This window comes from Anser anser, assembly GCF_964211835.1.
Source record: "Anser anser genome assembly, chromosome: 2".
Classification (NCBI taxonomy): Eukaryota; Metazoa; Chordata; class Aves; order Anseriformes; family Anatidae; genus Anser; species Anser anser.
In genome coordinates, this window is record NC_139721.1 from 147,410,926 (window position 1) to 147,432,873 (window position 21,948).

General features: G+C 41.8%; 1 long non-coding RNA gene across 1 annotated transcript in view; it reads left to right on the top strand.

Annotated features, from left to right (window-relative positions):
* The first annotated feature begins 12,985 nt into the window (after positions 1 to 12,985).
* The window catches only part of LOC310895868, a 10,727-nt gene continuing 1,764 nt past the window's right edge, over positions 12,986 to 21,948 (top strand). The window contains exons 1-2 of the long non-coding RNA XR_014581011.1: positions 12,986 to 15,953; positions 16,608 to 21,948. The exon at positions 16,608 to 21,948 is cut by the window's right edge and continues 1,764 nt beyond it. This is a non-coding gene — a long non-coding RNA (uncharacterized lncRNA). The remainder of the gene's footprint in view (positions 15,954 to 16,607) is intronic.

The window sequence follows — 21,948 nt, forward strand, 5'->3', positions numbered from 1 at the left end:
AATGTTTTGGTATTTCTGAGGTTGTCGTAGAAAAAATATCCTTTTCAACAGAACGCTTAATTATTTTGTTAGAGAAACATGTATCTTGTTGACAAAACTTGCAGCATTTGTCCCAACAAGCTGCATCGTTTTAAAATACAGACATTAGATCTGTACTACTGACTGTACTATATTATTTTCACAATATACTGTTTACCTGCTGTATGACAATCTACAATAAACAACTCCACATAAACTGGTGAGAGTCAGCGCAGAAATCTTTTTCATTCATTTTGCAAACTACTATTTTCTTTTCTTAAGGCATGTCCTTTGGCTTCTCATTGTGAAATTGTCATCGTCATCAAGATCTTGCAATTCAGGTTGGGAATGTAGCCAGGTAAACTTGCAGAAAGAATATGTAGGCTTTGCCAAACTCATAGTCATTCTGATCGCTCTGGGTCTACTGGAGTTTGTACCAAAAAAGTCCAAGTATTAGCTTTTTACAGCTAGTGGTTAGCTTGGGATTCATATAAAATAAATAAATAAAAACACTTTAAATATCAAAGAGGTTAATTAATAATAATCCTAGCTGCAGATCTTTTAGATCAGTTAGAGCTATTTTGCAGATACATTTTAATCTTACCTTGTATGTCTGTGTAAAGTTTGTAAAGAAATGTAGAGACTTTCAGTGTTGAGGCTGCTTCAGTATTCACTGAATTCTTGTTAAAAAAAAAAGAAAAAAAAGCCAACAACCCCACACTCCCAGTGCCCATGCAAAACAACTGCTATTTACATAAGCTTTAATGAACCTTTCCAGAACTTTTCTCCCTTGCATGCCATTTCTCTGCCTGGGTTACAAGCGCAAAGAAAAAGTCCCAAGAGCATGGTACAACTGACGAAGAACCAAATGCAGAGCCATACCTCTGATCTCTGTTTCAAGACACAGATCATCTTATTTTAATCCATTTATTGAAGTCTCATGCTTTTACAAATGAATTCTTTCTTCATTTTTCCATTTCTTTGTAATTTTCTGTTCAGCAAGGTAATATCCAAAGCTGTAAGATTTCAGGAACAGCTGCAAACAGTTCTGTTGTATTTGATCTGCAAATACAAACCATTAGGCATAGGGTTTGTTGCTTGCTTGTGGGGTTTTTCTTTGTTCAGTTTGTTGTTTTACATTTTGTTTTACCTCCTCTTTTCTACCTTTTCCTCTGAAGAGCAAAATATCTATGTTATCTAAACAAGCCATGAACTGAAGGAGAGAGATTACACACTGGCTGTATGTAGGTCAGCTGCATGTGAAATACAAGTGACAATTCTTTATTCTGATCTATTTGTTTTGATTTGCATTACTTCAAGTTTTTTCAAGAGGCGTTGAACAGGAATCAGCTCTTGTTAGAACAAAGATTAGGCTCTCCATTCAGTAATTGAAATGACAATAGCAGAGGTTTCAGCAATTTCCTCTCATACTCAAACACTATTAAAAAAAAAAAATAATCAAAATTTCTCAAATTCCCAGGTGCTTTGTAATGGGAAACATAATCTTGCACTTCTAACACTTCTGTTTGACTGTCCCACCAGTTATTTGCTTGGGGACACCAGTTATTTGCTTGCTGTTCTGCAGGAAACGTGAGGCCACTTCCCAGCACAGAGATATCTTCAGCACTCACGGTATGTTTTTTGTCGCGTGTAAGCGCTCTGTGCAGCAGCCAGCGATGAAGGAACAGAAGAGTGACAAAACTTTTGCATCCTACCAGAGGTCTTTCCAAGTTAGGATTGCGATTCTTTAGCAGTGGGAGAAAACTTGTGTTGCTGCTCCCTTCTGTCACACAATTGCAGCTGTAATTTCAACGAGCGCAAAAGGCCCACACAGAGTATTAATAAATTTCTCTTAGCTCTTCGTTTGGGCGCAGTGGGACTAAAAAGAATGTAACTTCACAATGTGCCTCAGAGCACGGCACGGCGCCCTTCTAAGGCAGAGTGCTTTTGCAATTGTCCTCTAAAAACAATGTTCTCCTTCAGATTAAAATCCGGGCTAAAATACTTTACCATCTTGGATGGGATTTTTCAGCTGAGAAGCAGAATGAAACACTAGAAATTCTCATTGTATTTCCCTTTCCCTGTCCTATCTTCATCCAAACTACACCCAGGGACTTCACTACCGTAGACAAAAGCAGCAGGGTTACTGTCCTGCTCTCTGAAGGGAGCACAGCATCGCTAGTCTGAACCTGACCAAATAACTCAGGGAAGTAGTCAAAGCTGGAGCTAATTTTTCATTGAAAGAAAAACAAACAAACAAACAAACAAAAAAATAGTTACTGCTTCCTTGGCGACAGGATTAATCCTCTACCATAATGCTGAAATGGATTTCAGGGAAAATGCGTGTAGTTAATTCATTGCAGGTAGAGTATGGAAGCCGTAAAGAGATCTGGTTTTGCTGACAGCAGAGACACAAGAAAAAAATAGAAGTAAAAATATCCTGAGCAGTGCGTGTGGTAATTATAAGCACACAAAATAAGCTTTCCGTCACTATCAGTCCTGCCCTTGCCAACCGACCCACCTAGGCACCGTGAAGGTCTCCTCATGTGATTTCTGTGTGGAGCGCGGCGGTGTTCTCGGACTGCTAAAAACGCCCTCCTTGTATGCTGAGCAGAGCAGGGCGCAGCCTCGGTCAGCTGATAGGGTTAACCAAGAGAAACCCTTTTACAGTTTCTTCTGGGTTGAAAGTTGGAGGAAAGGTTATTGTGAGATTTTATAAATCAATGTGTTTTTTTTTTTTTTCTGTTCAACGTGAAAAGGAAAATTGACTATAAAATCAGTAGGTGACATTTGAAGTGGATATATTCTAGCCCCTACAAAATTTCCTGTAGTAGGGATTAATTCATTAAAAGAAAGATAATTCTTCCAACTGTATCACATGCTTTTTCCCTTTACAGACACAGAAATTTCATGTGCTTTCTCCAGTGAACCCAACATAATGACATTTTTCTCTAGGAGTGCTCAGGGGCTATGAATTCACACGGCCCAGGTGGCTTCCCTCAGCCTTCGTGGGAGTGAAGACACGAGTGACAGCCAAATAGAACAGAGCCTAAGGACTGTCACTGACCTGTACAAGTGTCCTTTTTTAGAGGCCAAAGGACGTCTAGTACTGAAGGCTGGGTGCTACAATAACCCTACATCCCCCACTGCCAAGGAGAGAGAGCAGCCAGCCAGGTGAGGGTAAGGATACACGCCGAGCTCTCCCACTGGCCCCACACCTCTCCTAGGACTGCTTAGCAAACAGCCAAAGTTAGCCGGGGACAAATGCTTCTCTTGCCCACAGCGTGTCTCTCATCCCCACCCGCTGAAAGGAATCCTGCGCTTGGCACCAGCACGCCAGCAGCGCGGGATCGCTCCCCCTGCTCACCCTAAGCCCATCTCAGTGCCAGCCAGAGCAGAATTCATCCAGAAAAATTCAGATTTGGAAACTAAGCAGCAGTAAGTCAGTGTTTTGTCTCTACCCGCCAGCAAATAGTTTTGTTTTTTTTTTTTTCCTAAAACATGGGTGGTTTTATGTTGTTGCTGTTATTTTTTTTTTCCTTTTTGATTTTTGCCTCAGTGTCTGGTTAGCAGAAGATTTCATCTGTTGAGGATCTCAGGAACTCTGCTTGACCTCAATTAATGCTTTGGGGAACTAAGCTAATAAGAGTTTGAGACATTACTTTACCGTCACAGGAATATATATATTAGAAACATGTGCTTTGCTAAAATGGTCTTGGAACAATTTCTACATGCCTTTGTCCCCCCTTGGATCATTACTGCCATTCTTTCTGTGCTGGCATTCCAGAGCTGCTGATTCACAGACTACATCTGGTTCTGCACCGTTCTTGCCAACTCAAATCCTGATGCACTCCCTGGACACATCGCTTCTTGCAGTCATTCTCCCTCTATCACCGACTTGTTTGTTTCAACATCCTGTGTGTATTTATAAATACATTTCTGCAGGGCCTTTCCGCATTGTATTTGATTAGACTATTTCATTTATCAGAAACAAAGTATTTTCTTTCTTTCTTTATTTCTCTCTCTTTCTGTCTTTCTTCTCAGCTTTGCAACAGAGGCTAAGAGGACAGTTGCTGATGCACATAAGTAGGCCTGCTGACTTCAGAAAGGTATGGGGTACATGAAGAAATCTGCCTAGGAAGAGTCATCAGGGCCATGATCAGGATCCATTTTGATGCTGGTGATTTAAAAAACAGAGCTTTCCAGCTCTCTACTGTGGGCAGTCACTTGGGATTTTTGAAACCTAACATTAAAGTGTTTGTAGACTGACATATACCCCAACTGTCTGATGTTGAATTGTAGCTGTGGTAATTCATTTATAATTATCAATGAATTCGAATCTTTCTGTCATGTAGTACAACTCAGACATCAAGGACAACACGTGCAATCAGATAGCAGCCGAGGTTTCTGCCTAATTTACGGGTTATTAAGAGGCCGGGAACAATAGAGCAGTGACTACACCCCACTCTAAGCACGTTGGGAAGGATGCCTCTTGCTCTTCTTTAAATTCCTGTACTAAAACATATGTAAAGTTAAGTGATTTGCCATCCTATGGAGTTCATCTCTTCTCCATCAGAAGTGGTTAAGATTCCATCCTATTAAAATCAACGAAAATTTGCAAGTAGTTTCAGTGGATCTAGGATTACTTCCAATAAAAATATAACCCTTGCATTTAAACAATGCTGGTTTTTTCTCTCCAGCAAATTCCATGAGAGTTCCTCATTGGAAAAGCTGCTTAGGGCACGACTGACTTTTATAGAGAGGTTTCTCCACTGCAGTGTTTAATATGGGTAGCAGCTGTGCAGCCCTCTTCATCCATGGACCTCACAACTCTTCCAGCCTTGCCAAGGGATGGATGTGAATTTGGTCTCCATACCCCTTCAGTCTTTTTGTATTTCTGTTGAAACTTGGTTATATTGCCAAGGTGGTCACACATCTGGTGATAAAGGCACGGTGCACTGAGAACAGGATGGGCGACCTCCTGAGCCGTTTCATTAGGAAACTGCTCGTTTGTACAATGCTTTCAGTGGCTGGCAAGGTCTGAGTGCTGGCTGTTTTCCTAAAGCCAAAACCAGCAGTCTTTCAAGAGCCCCTTCTGTAAACTGACACAGAAACCCACCTTTACTGACTTATAACAGGAGTCATTTTATATTTTGAATGGATGGATATGGGCTAGACACTGGCTATAGTGGTCATTATCAGTAGCACAAATAAGCAACAAATCGAGGATCAAAAAGGTCCTGGGCTTCTTCAATATAAATGTTATCAGCTGCCCACAGTTTACAGCAAGCTTTGCAACACCAGTTGCTTTATTTATTTTTTCTTTTCTCCAAACTGCAATTCTTTTTTGACAGATATGTTAGAATTTTCACTTTTAGGATTTTTCACTTTCAGGAATTTTCTTGCTAGCAAGCATGTCTCAAGTCTTTGAAAAAATGCAGTACACTTTACTGTCTCAGGGCCAAAGGACACTGTCTGTGGTTGTTTTTTTTTTTAAATTTATTTTCAGCCTGTCACGGCTTTTTTCATTGCTTGAATTCACAATCTAAGAACCGAACTGATGGAAATAAATGGTAAGATCTGTTCTTCAAATGCAAGCTGTTTAATGCAAGTAAAATAAATTAACTAAAGCAAGAAGTGGATTTAAAGATCCCTGGTCCAGTGCCTATAAGCTTTACATCTGTATGGTGTCCTGCCTCCTTTCTTTGCTTTTCTCTCCCCTGAACGCCTGTCCTCAGAAGCTTGAAAGCACCAAAGCTGGATTTCTAGTGGGTCCTAGCCAGCTGGTCTGAAGTTATCTCGGAAATATGCACTGCACGGCAGGCAGGCCCTGCAGTGGCTGAGTTTCTCAAGAAGCCCTTCCTTATGTACAGGAGGGAGTAGGGGCTGAGCGCAGGCTTTCTTCTTCCTTCTAGACAGTGTCCCAGGTCAGGATGCTACAGGAAACAATATGATTTCCATTGCGGGCATCTCTTTGTGAAATTCATCCTGAATGTTTCCAATCTGAATTATTTAAAGCAATAGTGGCATTACAGCCAAAAATAATGTCTCTATCAGCAGATAGAGCTGAGCTGAGATCACAGAAATCCCATTTGTCATATCCTGAATAAAAGCCTTCATGCTGAAAACAAAAAATAGTACACGAGATACTTCTTCAGTGCTGAAAACAGCCTAGTTTAGTGCTGGCTATAACTGGCAAGACAGCTGTGCTTTCTGAACGAATACTGGGTTACAGAGTTCAGTGCAGCTACTCCATGCAGTAGCTTCTCTATTGGAAGTGTCATGAAATCCATGGTGTCTACACGGGGAAGGATAACTCATGAAGACCTGCCACACAGCCCTGTTGACCAATTCTTTTCTTTCTGTGGAGTAATCGCTACAACCAAACGATGGAGCTCTGTTGCCGACCAACATAAAGTCAATCTTCTGGCAGAAGGCCAGTTCCAATTCACGTCTGAGTTGTGTTCTGAATATTTTTTTCTCATAATCTTTGTGCTTTTCTGGATAGAATTCACTTTTCTGTACTCCCACTGAAGTCTTCTCAAGCCTGGGACGGGTCAAACAGCCATGCTTACAGTGAATTACTAGAAATTTGTACCAGGAAACGGAGCTGGTAGGACAAAGAACAGCAAAATGAACCCAAAATGCCTAGTGAAAAGAGGCATAAAAACCAAACTAAGTAAGAGAGAGAAGGCTTCTGGGTGCCAAACATGCCATCACTGGAAATCTTCTAATAGTTACGGTATTGGCATTTTGAAGATACTTGGGGAAAAAGTCAATAAATGGAGCTAGATACCAAGTCACTGTAAGAATATATAGTAAGAGCCATGTGAGAAAGGCCACTAAGTCCAGTGGCATGGATGTAATTCACTCCCAGGCACTGTGCCAAATCAAGGCCTAATCTCTGCCGAAGTATTTTTGGGCCTGGTCTCTGTGGTTGTTGATGAATCTGTCTTTTTCCATCTTACTGTAACAGGGTGCTTAGCCACAGCGGACACATGAAACTGAACAAGCAATTTATTTCAGGGAATGGGCTTAATGTTCCTGACAAGATGGAAAGTTACCAGCTGGGTTATCTTCTGCATCTAGTCCAAGTCAAATGTTTTTATGATAATGTCTATTAGACCGAGCACAACCGAAAGGTAGATTTTCCCAATATCCATAAAACTCTGTAGCAATTAAGAAAAAGGCCATATATTATGTCTTATATTGTAGTCTGTATCTAATAAGGCACAAAGCCTTGGCAGCTTTCTACACACTAGTGACTGCAATTTTAATGTTGTTTTCATAGCAATAATCTCATCCTTGAAGGCCATTTGTTCAGCTGGTCTGGCAGAGCTGGGTATGTTATAGGAAAGACAGATTATGGGATGTCTCCCTGAAGGGTTAAAAGTAGAAGTCTTGCTAGAAAAGGTAGGATGGGAAGACATTCAGCACCTCCAACCAAACTGCTCTTGCTGCTGAGGAATGACTCTGTGCACAACATTTTGAAACATCCATCCGATTTCTTGCAGAATGATCTACACTGGGATTATCGCTGGCAGCAGTGTAAGGTGCCCAAGTGTTAACAAGATTTCTTCTGCTCTCTTAACAAATTCAGAGCGAAGTGTCATATGCAAAGAGGGTCCTAGTCCTGGTTAGATTATTTTGTTTTCTGGAACTTCAATATCAGGTAGAGTTTTTGAGCATGTAATTTTTTGCTTGTGGCTTAGTCCTGTTGCATGCCTCTTTGTGTAGGTCTCTTCTGAGAACGTAACATCTTCTCTAGGGGAATTCCATAGAATAATGCCTTATCGCTCTGATTCACAGGGAGTGAAAAAAAGTATTACATCCCTGACAAATCATCTTTATCGACACTTGACTTACTCTGTAGGAAGCTTTTTTGATGTCATCAGCAAGGAGGTATTTACACAGCTGGATTCAGTCTATATGACCCATCTTTGTGGTGGCATTACTAATGTAAAACAATTTTTTCCTAGACCTGCTTGATGCAAAGGTGCAGGCTTCCTTTATTACCATTAAATGTGAGGTGGAAAACCAAAATGCAGATTCCCATTGAAAGGAAACTTTTACTACAGCAGAGCTGCGATGATACATCCTGTGTTAGTTCTGTTGAAAACCTAATCTTCAGTGCAGAGTTTGAAGAACATTTTTATTTTTTATTTTTTTTCAGGACTGAAATTGTATCACGTACCAAGCCATTTACCTCCTTCATGTGTCTGCTTACAAAGGTCTAAATTAATTGCAGTTGTGGTGATTGGTTTTGTGATAATGATGATCAATGTCAGGGCCTGGCTTGGGACCAGCTGTGCACTTTTGTGTTACCAAACAGCTAAAAGATGTCCTTTGTTAAGCTCTGGCCTGTGCTGGAAGCAGACAAATGACCTCAAGGCAAGTCTCTGTGCCCTATTGCAATGCATTTGTGCCTTCAGAAGTCTTTGGACCAGACACCTTAACTATACTAATTTTGTCTATGTCAAAAGAAACAGAAAGGTCAAGCAGAAGGGCAATAGGCAGCCTGGAACAATTGACAAAGCGAGAGGAGCAGCAGGGGAAAAAAAAATGTTGATGCTTGGTGAGAAGCATGGGATGGCAGCTCTATGAACCATGCACCAGGAGAGAAACAAAGACGAACAGTTTGATACACCAGATATAAAAACGCATGAAAGTGGGTTTGGCTGATGACAGCTGATTGCTGTCACCAGCCAGTCAGGCACTGCTCCAAAGCACGAAGCGCGGGCTGACAAAGCGCTTATCCCAGCTGCTTGCCAAGGCTGTGCTCCAGCAGGAAGAGCGTTGGCGCCAAGGAAGCTGCAACGGAGGCTGTTTATTTTCGTTTGCAAGGTTTGTTCAGTGTTTACCCACAGCCGTCTCCACATTCTGGGGCAATCTTCTCCTCCTAGCCTCTCCCCACAACCCAGGAACAGTGGCACAAGCCTTCTGCAGAAGGGACTCGGAATTATTTTGAGTTTGCCAGCCGTGCCCCTGAGGGGCAGTGGTTAATGCTAGTGCTTACCCACACAGACACGCAGAAGTGTGTGCTGGTGCAGTGGTTAGCACAGGCATTATGGCTATGGTAATGCTGACCCACACGAATATGCAGAGGTATTTGCTGGCATACTAGCCCCCGCCTGCTAACTCATACAAATCAGGAGGCTGGTTATGGAAATGAAGACTGGAATATATGGTTTCCTGATGGACACGCTTTAATGCCTTTCCTAAGCCTTAGCATATGCTTTATTTTTCAAGATATAAATTATACTGATTATCTCTAGAGCACAAGCAAAATATTAAATCAAAGAACACTTAGGAAGTTTTTCTTCTGAAATTTTTCATGTTAACCATATTGCCCAGAAAATAATAAAACGCTCTGCTGATTCCAGCTCCATGGCATCTCCTATGCTAAAGCAACAGCTATTCCTATAGTAAAGATCGAAAAGTTTTAAAGCTTTAAATCAGGCAATTTTTGAAGCTGAAACTTATGCCTGCTGTACTGATGCTATCAGCGTACCACAAGCTAAATACTCTAAAGAAGAAAATAAGCTTTGAACTCACAAGAGATGCCAAACTTCAGATTTACCGATGCCATATTATCTCTAGTCTGATTTTTATGTGGCTCTTTTACTTTAGTATACACATACTTTAAGAAATAGAATTATCACACAGAGACATGCAAATAAAAGAGAATGCAGACTTCCAAGCCTTATGAAATACGCATCTCTAAAACTAATATTACCCCTAAGATGATGCCATCTTTATGCTTAGAAAATATGACTAAACATGAAAGAGCATTTGTTTAGATGATTTGGTCACATTTTATCCATCACCTCAATTATATAAACAAAGATTAAAACAGTTGTTTCTTTTTCTTTTCTTTTTTTTTTTCAAATTAAATTCTTTGATGATAAAAACTGAGTTTATCCCAGAAACTTAATGCAATAGAAGACCAGTTTTGAAAACATGATTTCTAACACAGTCTCAAGAAGCTGGACCATAATACCTCATGTTCCAGTGCTTGGTAGTATGGTTGTTGGTGTCTGCAGAGAGCAGTAGCCTAGTGCAACAAGTTTCTCTACTGTCGATGTGGATGAAGGAAAGAAAGCCATGATCCTGGTCCATTTGCGTATGTGACATCAAAGCCATGATCCTGGTCCACTTGTGTACGTGACATCAAAGCCACGATCCCGGTCCATTTGTGTACGTGACATCATCTCAGTCATATGGAGAGGAAACATTTTCTTGGGCACCAAATTTTGGTCTGACCCATGGACCTTGTGCTCATGCCCTGCACGGTACTGATTTTATGTAAGAACAGTTGTTCTCTTCCACTGCATCAGTCAGGGGCAGACCGATAAGGTTTTAGATACTATATTCAGTGAAACTTGCCTTAAAATCTTACCAAAATTATTTACAGCCAGTGTTTTCAAATATAGGCGTCTCAGATAGATAGGAGCTAGCTCTCACGTACGAAGTTCCAGTAAAAACCACATTGCTGAAAGCAGTATGGGAAATAGTTTCAGTGCTAGTGACTGAAGTTGTTTTGATCCAGTAACGGAGAAATCCTCCTCTTTGACTCCAGGAAGCCTTTGATTTCTCTGCACCTGCTACAGCCTGAAACACCACCGTGGGTCCCTGCACTACCCTGAGCTGATCCTTCCCTTTCTGGTGGTACTACAGCTGTTCCTGTCTCAGCTAGGAGTTACCTCCTGAGGCTTCGTGAACGTATTATTTCCTAAGACAGTACATCTTGTAAGGACATGAAAGGAGAAAGAAGGGAAAATGAGTTTTTCAGTGCACTTTATGGTCATCCACTGAAGCGACCTACTCAGCTTGCCCTTAAATGAAAACGTCGTAAAGTCGGTATTTTTTGCATGTTTTACTCAGATGCTTGTCACAGAGATAGTCTTCATCCAAACAAAGCATATTTGTTGTTAGAATAGCTGAGAAATTTTATGATCATTAGGATTGCAAACTTAAAAGAAATATCTAAGCTTGTATGGAAACTTCTAGTTTTTGAGATGATTCAGTTTCACTGAATTAATTTGATCATTTTATAGAGTAAGTGCAATATCTGTCCCTCTAAGCTTAAAATACTAAATATTGGCTTCCTAATTTGACAATTAAAATATATTTTGTTTTCCAAAGGCTTTTTAACTTGCTTTTTACTTCTGCAATCATAGGAATGAGTTTTGGAAGTCATCTGTTCAAAGCTACAGGCTCAGCTGAATAAAAAGCTGAATTTATGCCCTATTCTTTAATGAACCTTCACATTAGCTACAAGGACATGAGCTTCTAGTCCACAATTTCATTAGCAGACTGTACCTGCTGTAATGGATGGACTAATTTGCTTTTCCTGATATTCTTTTTTTCGTGCTCGGTGCTGAGACCAATTATTCAGCTGTGATTCAAGCACAACACATCAAGAGACAAGGCCAAATTAAAAGCAGTGATGGAGCAACTTCAGGACTAAGAACATTTAGAATTACAGGGGACTAGAAGACTATGACAGCTAAATGTGTAAAGTAAGCTTAGGATTTTATTTATTTTATTTTTTTCAAAATAGGCAGCAAGTATTAGTACGAATTATAAGAAGATATAAATGTGCAAATAAAGGAACAAAGAATAGCCCAAATTTAAACATGTTTAAATTACTATTGTAATTTAATGTATTTTACAAGTCACATTCAGATGTTCCATGGTCCATGTTGAGAAACACTGGTTGGAGCAGTGTCTAACTTGAGATTTCAGATCACCTCTGGAGGAATCTGTCCTTCTCTACTGGCCATAGAGACTTCCTAGGTTCAAGTTAGCCTTTGAAATACTGACCTGTCAACACATCCAAACCATTTGTTTTAAATTACTTAAATCATAGCAAAAGGAAGAATGTGGCAAATGTGATGACAGAATCCAGTTCCCCAAAGTGGTATTTGATTGCCTTGGTAACAAAAACATCCCATCTCATCCCCTGGCTGCCTTGTTCACTGCACATCTTCCGTTTTTGGACACAAATAACTACAGCAGTTTCCTTTGCTTTTCAGGCTGGGACAAGGACCTCAGTAGCTGTTCTGGGTGCCCTGGCTGAAGTGAATGTGCTGAGCTGTAATAATGTGTTTAGAAACTGTGCTCCATGACAGATGGGGCCATGAGGAACATTACTCCAAATCACTGAAGTTGCAGGGAACCTAACAGAGATCACATATTTGGAAGCGTTGAGTAGGATTAAAATACAACAGGCTCATATCAAGCTGCAATAGCTCATATGCTACAACTGCCCTAGATGTGTTTAAATGACCAGGGTGAAATTTTCAACTGGGAATAATTCAGTCTCCCATTTATCATGAGAATGAGAAAAGAAATCCGTTTGAGACCATTAGTATTTACATATTTGATTGCACATGCAAATTAGATGCTTAGACATATAAAGAGCCTAATTTGCTTTGATAGATTACTGCATATTATTAACTGGATCTAGAATTTGAAAACCTGGCCCTAATTTGACATAATTGCTGAAATCTCATGCATACCAAATCTGATCAGGTACTCTTTGCATCTCTGTGGTGTTCCCTAAATCTCATAGACATGTTTTCTTCAGTAGATGTGGGAAGCTAATCCAAGGAAGAACTATTGACCAGAAGGGTTATAGAACTTCTAGTCCACTAGGTTCAGCCTAGGTCATGTAAATGTCTAAAGGGACTTGACGACGCTTCAGAAACTCATGCAGAGTGCACTGTGAATTCAGTAGAAGTCATGTAGCAACAGATACTGACGTTTTTTCTTTTTTTCTTTTTCTTGAAAGGCTTTTGCTAAATATGGATTAAAAGGTGAATTACGTCTGCTACATGTATCTGAAGATAATCCACAGGGTAATCCCTCATGGCATGCAAAGAAACGCACTAAACCCATAGGCAGAGAGTCCTAGGCACTGCTCTGTGGAACACTTCTCTGCTCCGTGCAGGAGCCTGTGGTACTGCCAGAGGGCTGAAAGCTTGCCTTGGCTCCCTTTCTTAAATCCTCACGTGGATGGTGGGTATCTACCAGGGAGGGAGGGAAGGAGTACGACATTAGGAGACTGGAAGCTAGCTATTACTGTAGATCCAAATGTGGTTTAAAAGATGAACACAGAAAAGTTTAAGAGTTGGAAATTGGTCATTTTTGCTAATCTCTTCATATTATTCTGCATATGTAAGCTATACTTCGTAGCAGCTTTGAGAGAAGAATGAAAATGACTCTTCAGAAAATGGTTGGAAATAAGACAGAAAATAATGGGAATCTGTGAAATGAGGCAGTGCAGGAGGGTAGCAGCGACAGGCACCTCTGAGGCTGAAAAAGTGGATCACAATGGAAACATCACTCTCTGTGTCATTCTGCCATTAGATGTACCAAAGAATTTTTGTTAAAGTCAGTGCTTGATATTCGTGTCTGGGAATCAATTTGACCTCAAGTTCTTTCTTTTTGTTGTTCTGCCAGTCGTTAAAAGTACACCTTGTGCTACCAGAACCGTGGTTACCCGTGGCACACTCCAGGCACTTTTCTCATTGGCCTGTCTTGCCTTGAATAGTGTGAATTAGCTTGTGGCCAGAGCTCTTATCCCATTAATTTGTGTCATTAGCCCCTTTGTTATACAGCTAGGAAAGCAAGGCAGGATAACCCAGGTATCACAATTAGCGTGAGTAAAACAAGGGAAGCTTTAAAAAAGGAATTCTGCACCACCAAAGTTGTGTCCCATAGGTTTTCCTGTGGCTAGTACTTGTGTTGTTGATAGGTAGAGGTACAATTCACGATTTCTAAAGGAGGAAATTAATACAAGCTGTACGTTGTTTGTCATCTGGCATTGCTGAAAACTTTACAGATGTAAAGATGTTGACCTGGAATGGTGACCAAACTCTGTGAAATGGGAGAGTAACAGTCCCAAAATAGATTTTACTTGAATGCTTATGTAGTTATCCAGACTTCTTCTTTTGTTTCCTATTTTGTGCTTCCTATTTTGTTAGAATTTTGACTCTTAAATCTTTCTTTCGGTTGCTATTTGTGTTCCTTTTATTTATGTGTTATGAGAAGTGATTTAATTTCCTGGAAGCAGCAGGCTTAGGTCTTTGAATGATGACTAAGCTAGCTGGGAGGTGAACGTAAACATTTCTATACCACTAACAGCTCCTGCTTCCAGGGCCATCACTAAACACTGGAATACCAAATTAGCAATTACAAACCTGCTAATCACGAAGGTGGCATTCACAAAGGCTTTCTTTAGCCCAGCCAAGTTAGTCTCCTTGTGCAGCCTCCACTGTCAGGAGGAAATTTCTATAATGCAATTCGGAGCAAAAACCTAAGATTTAAACCTAAGATGTAAGTGCTGATAATGACTCTGTAGAGTAAATTTGGCCATAGAGGGGTCTCAAGAGGCAGCTTCCCTAGGCTGCAGGTGTCCTTGTATTCTACCCCAGGATATATATTTTTTCCTATTTAAGAAAATGAATTCCACTAAATCAAAACAAATACCACTCATGAAAAGGACAAAATGAACAAAAGGAGAAAGCTGCTGATCTCATGCTTCCCTGCAGAGAAAATGAGGAAAGGGTGGAGAATCGCCTAGACACTTTCTGATTATCCTGTGAGATAGGATGGGAACAATGAGGTGGCTGGTGTGAGCCTGACCAGAGCACTTTCATTTTGGCACTTCAACAAATGCTGGCAGCATTTTCTTTTTTAATGTCAACATTATGTGCACAACTTCAAGGTAAGCCTTCCAAGTCACTCAAGTTAATTGATACATCAGAAATGCTGAACTGGAACACCATGTCCTGGATGATACTTAAAAATATTGCAAAAATATATGTTGCCTTGGAGGAAGGACTAGAAGAGTCCAAATGCATTACAAAAGTGTTGGCCAGAAATGGGTGGATTCACTGCAGCCATTTCCTTTAACGCGTGCCTCGGATTGACTGAAGAACTGCAAGATTATGTCCTCTGCTGTAGTTCTGGTGCATAAATGCTGTCTTTCCTCCCACGTTGGATCTACCTTCGTCTCATATGGAACTGTCCATTTGCTGACTGGATGTATATTTTTATACAGAAGAAGAGAGTGCTTTTTGCTCTGAACCTAGAGCCATCTATGCAATATAGCCTCAAGGTTTCAGAGCTGAGGGTTTTGATCTCGGTGTAGGAGGTTGTTAGTGCGGAGACAGGCTGTTCCGATCAGCTGGAGCAAAGAAATGTTACGCTGTCGCTCTTGGGATGTATCATCCATATGTGTACTCATGCTGCAGGTGAACATCCACCTGTGATGCAGATAGCAGAAACTCTCAGCTCACATCATCTTCCACCTTGTAGGTGTACTCAGCCCTTGCCCTTTTCACGGCCGTACGGGGTGGAGTGCTGCCTGAGTGATGCGCCCAGCTCTCAGCCAGCACCCGCAGGAGGCCCACCGAGGAGCAGAGGGTGGGTAGTGATTGTTCAGACACCACAGAATTTCAAGTGCATAAATAAAAAGCCAGGAGGAGTGTCTTAGGGGAGCCAGCCTGGCCTCCAGCTGCCACTCAGAACAGCCCAGTTCTGCTGCTGTGGTATCTGTCAGTCTGGTGGAGACTGTCCTGTTAGTCCCAGAGTGTGTCATGGGACAAAATGCCCTGGTCAGTCAACCAAATCAAGCAGCTCAAAGAAGGGCGACTACTAATAACTTTTGTTTGTTTCTTTTTGTTTGGTTGGTTTTGTTCTATAAGATATTGTCTGTCTAAACCATCTGGATTGCTGTGCTGTTTCCTCTCATCTCCGAGATTTCCAGGTCCTACAAGAGTCTACAGAGGCCCATCGAGCTCCCAAGACCCTGACTGTCCAGAAGTGGCACCTTCAAACCTTAAAATGGTCTGCTCTACATCTCTGTGGGGGCATTGCAGCAGTTTATCCAATCCAAAGCAGACAACGTGCACTGTTACAGGCAGGTAGGAAAGACTTGTAAGACCTGTCATAACTATTTTTATAGTCACTTCCCGTGCACAGTGGTGACTGGGTGTAACTGTAAATAAGGCTTGGTTTCATCTCGAGTTCAACGTGGCAAGGTTTCCCTGTTGCTTAGGCAGCGACTGGCCTTGCATAGCAGTGTGCTGAGACACAGAAGAATGACAGCTGCCAAGGGCAGCCGAGGGTTTTGTGTTCTCAGGAGGGTAGCTGCAGTTAAAGTGTTTTCCATCTCACTCCTGTGCTACTTTTACAGTGTAATTTCCTCTTGAAAATCAAAACTACTTCATTACAGTGTACCCATACATTCAAATCAATAAGATCTTAAGTTTAGTGCTTGAAACCTGGAGCACTTTCTATGCTTCAGCATTAGTTTCTAGGTTTAACATCAGTTAATTTTCTCATGTGAGCAATACCACTGCATTCATTTTACCCAAAATCTGGCAGAGGTAAGGAAATAATCCAGCACAATTAAGGGAACTCTTGGGATGCCTTCTGCTGATGCTCAGAAGACCCTGGCTCCCATTCATTTGCTTCATTCCAGGTTTTCATTTTATGCAGCTGTATGTTCTGCATGTATCAGTCACAAAATTAAGACATGGTGGAGCCATGGTGACAGTTACCTGTTTTGTTTTTAGACAACACAGCTAGATGTAGCAACCCCAGTGGATCTACAGGGAAGGGCACAGGCTGCAAGAGAGAAGCATTCAGCAGAACCCCTGGAAGCACTTCTTTGTGCACACCCTTCAGAGGGTAACTGTGCTGCCTTGAACTCTGCGAGCAGTGACATTCCAACGTGATGCTGTTTGATTTGATTTGATGTGATTTGAAGAGTAATCTTTTGGGGAAAACTTTTCCTGGTGGAACACCAAGTCCTGCTGGCAGAGGAGATGCTGCTCCTTGTGGAGGATGATCGTGTGGTCAGCTGATGGAGGACCAGCTCCTCTGCTGTAGGGGCCGTCCCTTCAGCAGGTTCTGTGTGGCCTCCCAGTTGGGTACGGGGCTGGAATCCCCTGCCACCCAGCAAACGGAGAGTGGCAGTGGCAGCTCCTGTTGAGCTTTGGACTTAGAGAACTGTAATCTAGCAAGGCCCGCTGCTCCTCAGAAGTTGTATCTTGTCTCCATGACCAACAGGAGCACCCAGGCCAAGGCCAGGGAATCTCCGGGCATTAAACAGGTAAGCTCTTGCTTCTGAAGGCTGTTCATGGTTTCAGTTCTTAGTGAAGTCAAACATAGAGAAATCCCTTCCCCAAACAGCGATGTGATTGTGTTCCTTTGACAAGTAGCTGCTCTTGCACAACTCTGTTCCTGCCGACCACGGACCAGGACCACCTTCCTCCCCCTGTGCTAATAGAAATGGCATTTTGAGCACAGGGAAACCCTTAAGCTGCAAAGAATTCTCTGAGATGGAGCTAAATTAGGAGTAATGATATCAGCAAATGTGTATTTGTATTCTGTGCTGGCCTCAAACCTTATTTAACTTTTAACCAGCTTCATTATAAGAGTGCTTGTATTCAAGATTAACCTCACAAACACAACAGGAACCCATCAAAAGGTCTTAAGAGCTCCAATTTCTGAGTAAATATGTGCTAAAGAAGCTGGTTTCAAGAGTGTTATTTTCAAAGTAATTAATTTTTAACCTTTACTCAACCTAAAAGATGGCTTATTTTTCAGAAGTTTATATTAGTTTTTAAAGACATGTAATATACGTGGCAAACTCTATCTATGATGTTAATGTAGGCAACACCCTGGTATAATTTCCTTTTATTTTTATGGTATAGCTTATGCACAATATTTATGTGACACAAGATAATGTCATACTATATTAGCTGTATAAGGAATGTTTGCAGAAAATGAAATCAATAGTTTTGATTGCTAGAGCTCGGCTCCAGGCTTACGTGAGTTAATTGTAATTAGAGAATACTAACTTGTCCATGAAGCGTCTTGGATTCCCCAGCCACTCCTGAGGATGTGTTCAGGCCTTAACTGATGTTAGCACACGACTGGAATAGTGCTTTTTGGAAGTAATCAGTGGCTGCACTAGAGCCCATTCAGAATGAAATCCTGTTCTGTTTTACGTCAGTATGCCGAGAAACAGTATTGCTGCTGATCTCACAAAAATAAGAATTTAAGGAAGCTCAGTAGGGAATGATGTTCTACCTCCAAATCCTGTCAGTAGATCCTAAGGCCGGGAGGGATCACAAAATCACAAGCAGTACAGGCTGGCAGGGACCTCTGGAGGCCTGACTCCCCCTGCTCAGGCAGGGCCACCCAGAGCAGGCTGCCCAGGACCACGTCCCGGTGGCTTTTGAGTATTTCCAGGGATGGAGACTGCAACCTCTCTGGGCAGCCTGTGCCAGGGCTAGGTCACCCTAATGCTGAAAAAGTATTTCTTGATCTTCAGACACACCTCCTGCAACGCCATCGCCTCCTGTCCTGTCACCGGGCACCATGTTCTGCCGCACTGCATGTGCCACTGGGCTGCCTTTCAACCTGCTTTAAGGTTTCCTTTTGAGGAACAGCCAGTCCTGATTTAAGCATTTCTAGGGATCACAGACCCCCAGGCTTCTGGTAATTCTAAGCATGAATGAGCATACCTGGTAAATTAATTACACAGGTGTCTGGTAGCTTGAGGGGCTTCCTCTTAACCCTGCTGCTAGTTCTTGTAGGCACTTGGAGATTGTGCTCAGGCCTGCACAGCACGTGGAGTGAAACAGGCTGAGCTCACAACTCCCTCAGACTTGTTTCTCTCTCGGATGTTCTCTGAACCCTTCGCAGTACAGCGCTACTCCGTGCGGACGGCAGCTGCAGGACGCCGGCAGCAGCCAAACCAGCGCTAGGCCCTGCTGCAGGGCCTTCACAGCCGCCTGTGAAAGAAACCCATTAAAGCTCCTACACACGTGAATAAACTCACAGGAAACAAGTGCAGGTCCTCATTGCAGCACATCTCCCATCCCTGCGGACGCAAGCCAGGCCATTTTGCAGTGTCAAACACCTCACACCCCCCGAGCACACCGCTGCTTCTGACACAGGAGCCTGCTGCTGGGGCTTGGCAGGAATCCCTGACGGTGTGCTGGGACTGTATGGGGTGAAATCCTTCTAAAAATTGGTTTGTGGTGGACTGTTTGCTCACAACTATCTTTCCTGACACCCACATATAGAAATGATTTTAGCTTTCCTGCTAGGTCTTCTGACTTTACTTGCCATGGGTTATTTCAGCTCTCCAAACTGGAGAACCTGTACACAAGCTTAGATTATGAACTAAACTGAAGACGAGAGCGTGGTCTCTTTTAGAAATAATCTGTATTCAACAAAAAAGCAATAGGCACGAGAGAAAACGCAAAGTTTCCCATTTTACTTGGTGATGCCTTAGCAGAAGGGCAGGGAGGTGAGACGGGAGAAGGCCTGATCCGGCCTTCGTGGCTGCTCTGAGGGACGCCAGCAGTCAGCTTACAATGGAGAGGCACGAGTTTAGGAACAAGTTTAGGAACATTTCGGGTCAAGTCTGTACTGGGGACAGCTTCTGTTGGGCTAATTCATGATTCCAACTTAGTTAAGATATGAGCAGCCGCAGAAAAGCTATACATAGACTTCTGATAACACATGCATCTTGCACTTATGCTAGATTATTTAGGACATGCTTTTAAAAAAAAATTATATATATATATTTATATAATCATTTTGCAGCAAGATTGGAGACTGCTTGTCTGTTGCCACAAGCAGGAATTCACAGGACCTGTTATCCATGCTTGGGATGGATGAATTCTGTATACAAACACTTGAACATGCTTACATTACAATCCAGAAAAGAATTATAAAACTAGTTCTAAGCCAGTGAAGTAGTGCTTTGATAGTTTAATCAAATTTTTATGATTTTTAGCTTCTTCCCAACTTGCCCATTGCTACCATTTCCTAAACAGCAGTTCCAGCCACTGCCTAGATTCAGGTAAACGCAGTTTATACGGTGGAATGGAAACTGCTCTCTTTGTGTCCCTGACCGTGGGACTTCCCCGACCAGCTCCAACATGAGAAGTCTCTCTCTCCCCTTGGAGAGCAGGTACTGACTTCTTTCAGCATATTCAGGGGGTGATTCTCCCAGGAGATGTGCTGAAGTGTGACGGGAGGCTATAAACGCTCTGACAGAATTTAGGATGTGGGTGGCGTTTCTGTTGCATAAGCAGATGATGACATGAGGACATGGAGCTCTTACCCCAAAACAAGGAAGAACAGTTAATGCTCAAATATATTACCTATTTTTTTTTTTTTGAAAAAATAGCCCCAGTTATACCCGAGAATTGCAGCTAAGTTTCTAGCGCTGCTCCAGAAATCTCAGCCAGGAGCTAGAATTTGGTTTTGCTGCTGCTGTTTTAGACTGCCACCTAACGGTGATGGCTAAGCTCACTGCTCAAGTTGCCCAGCTTCCTGCTCTGTCTCTGTGGCTGCTGCATAATGAGCACCTCAGCAGCCACGGAGTTCAAAATGCCAAGGACTAGCATCAGTATGCAGCTCTCTACAAGCAAACCTTCCTTTCTCAGTGATCCTTCTGAACAACTCTTGTTCCAGCTGCACCTCACCAACACACTAACTTGCTGAGCTGCTCCAGCTTTGTTTCCAGTGCACTTCCAACACACGGGCTATTTTTTAATTCATTTTTACAGAATTGGACTGCATGACCTGGATCAGTCCTAACAGGTCTAGCTCACTAATTGCTTGGGACACCTTTATCCTAGAGCGTTATTCTTGGAGCTTACTGAAGCTTACTCCTCACTTTAAAATAGCTGCTCACTTTGCTTTATGAACTGCTTTATGAACTGCTAATCTAAACAGAACAATCAACAGCGGGTTTGTTTCTGGTTCTTTCCTCCTTCTGAGACAGATCAGTACAGACTGTGCTCCTTCGCTCAGTCCTGGCCTTTTCCTGTTACTGGTAGGGAAATAACTTCTCATAAATTACTTACCTAACAGATTGTAATTCTCTCTTTCTTCCCCAGTGGATTTTTTATTTACATCTTGGGAACCTTTGGAATAAAATCAGTGCTTTGACTCCCTTCTCTAATAAAAAATAATAAAAGCAAACAAAAAAGAACCACCACCAACAACAAAAAAGCCAATAGATTTGTTTGTCCTATTCCTTGCACACTGACTTCCCAAGACACACACGTGGAAAACAAAAATAAACTTCTGACTATCCCCTAGCTGTTATATGCAAATAAATCGAAAATTTTAGTAAGAAATACTGAGTGAAAATGCAACCAGCAATATTGCAAAGTACAGTTTTAATCTGCACTGTTTTAATCAGTTTGTATAGGACTCAAGTCATTTCTTAATCAGAGGACAAGTTTGAAACATGCCATTAACCTTTGATGGCTACGCTTTTATCCCCTGCATATAAAGCATATGTGAAGTTTTAGCTATTTGAGAGTTTACACAGCTTGCTTCTATCATTACTTCTCTGAAGCACCAGGCAATTATTCAGAGTCTGCAGGTAACGGCTTGTGTTTGTCTGTACGGACTAATCCATCAGCATTAATACAAACTGTATTTTTGGAATTCACTTCTCCAGCTGTTCATTCTGCCGTTTGTTCACCTGTATCTGGCAGTAGCTCATAGCAAGACTTCAGAAAAACGCTCCCGAAATTTAGGGCAGTCCATTTAGCCATTTCAATGACAATTCCAAATGATCAATTAGCTCATTTTCATGATAAAGAACTTTTGCTTCTAGCACAAAACTATGCAGCAATCCATTCTTCCCATGCTTGGAAATCTAACATGCACTTTTGTGTTTTCTTCTCAGCAATGCACTTAAGAAACAGTTGGCGGCCAACTCCTTAACCTTAATTTCCAAAGACAACAGCAATTCATCTCTGGATGTTGGTGAAACTGACTGCTTCAGCGGCATGGCCAGATAAGGACAGCAACCACTCCTTCTGCTTCCAAGGGAGGAGAAAAGGGAAAGATGCACCCCATTTTCCAGTGCAA